Source organism: Silurus aristotelis (assembly GCF_946808225.1).
Source record: "Silurus aristotelis genome assembly, chromosome: 3".
Taxonomy (NCBI): Eukaryota; Metazoa; Chordata; class Actinopteri; order Siluriformes; family Siluridae; genus Silurus; species Silurus aristotelis.
In genome coordinates, this window is record NC_139576.1 from 18,972,933 (window position 1) to 18,974,120 (window position 1,188).

Below are 1,188 nucleotides of genomic sequence, written 5' to 3' on the forward strand. Positions count from 1 at the left end.
ACTAAATGTGCCAAATACATTCACTTCAATATGTGATCTAGATTTTTAATATACTTTGAAGACACCCTTCACTGGCAAAGGAAATTGTGGTTTTGCCTCATTATTAGATCGTACAATTGATCTGTGTGCTTGGGGCAAGATTGATCACCAGTGGGCTTATTATCATTATAAGAACATTTAGTGCCAGTCCCTGTTGCCAGCCTTGCTGATTGTATGAAAACATCCCCCTAATAACCTTAACAAGAATATTGCCCCAGGATGGTCAATGTCTTTCATAGAAAGGGGCTGTAAACTGCCGGAGGCAATGCATACACTGTCCCTTTACAATGTCACCCTGTGTGGCTTCCCTCTTCCTTTCATCTTCATGGCTTCCAGGATTTTGCTGAGGTTCACTAATCCCCTAACCCTCATTTTCTGAGCCTGCCTTTTTCAGCTCTCTGGGGCTGATCACATTGTGCAGGTGGATGCAATAACCAAACTGGACACATTTTTTAACGAACAAGATTTTGTGTTGAAAATCAGAATAAAAACAATAGATATGAGTATCTAATACATGCATTCGGCTCCAACCAAAACCAAGAATGAATAAAGGCTTTACACTCAAATGCCTGTTTGCTGACTTAAAGGTTGCCAAATTCAATGAAACAAAAGGAAAAGTCTTTTTTAAAAATATGCACAAAAGAAGCTCAAACTAACCCAAAACAATACTTATGTGTCCAAACAAAGACTTTAAAAGCAAAATTATTTACAAAAAAAATGAATGTTAAATACCTGGTGACTTAATAATAGATAGAGCAAAGAAGAAAAATGGTTATTTCACAAATAACCATTTTAAAATATATCAATATTAATTGTAATATTACATATTTATTGCAACATATATACATACCAGGCCATAAATTCACTAATTATTGACTATCCACATCTACACAAATTTCTATGGCAATTATTGTAACATTTCTCTGCTGTAATCAAAGCTGCTAAAGTGGGTGAGAAACGTTTAAAATAGGCACCACTATCCTTCCAATATTCACTGGAGTTTCATATAATGCCAATATAGCATGCAAACAGCGAACCTGGCAACTCTGTGTGTAAGAAGGTCCCGCCCCCTAGCCTACTGCGCCCTCTAGAGCGCATGGCAGGAACTTCATGCTCCGGAGGCGATGACGTCAGAGGCGATCTGACTCA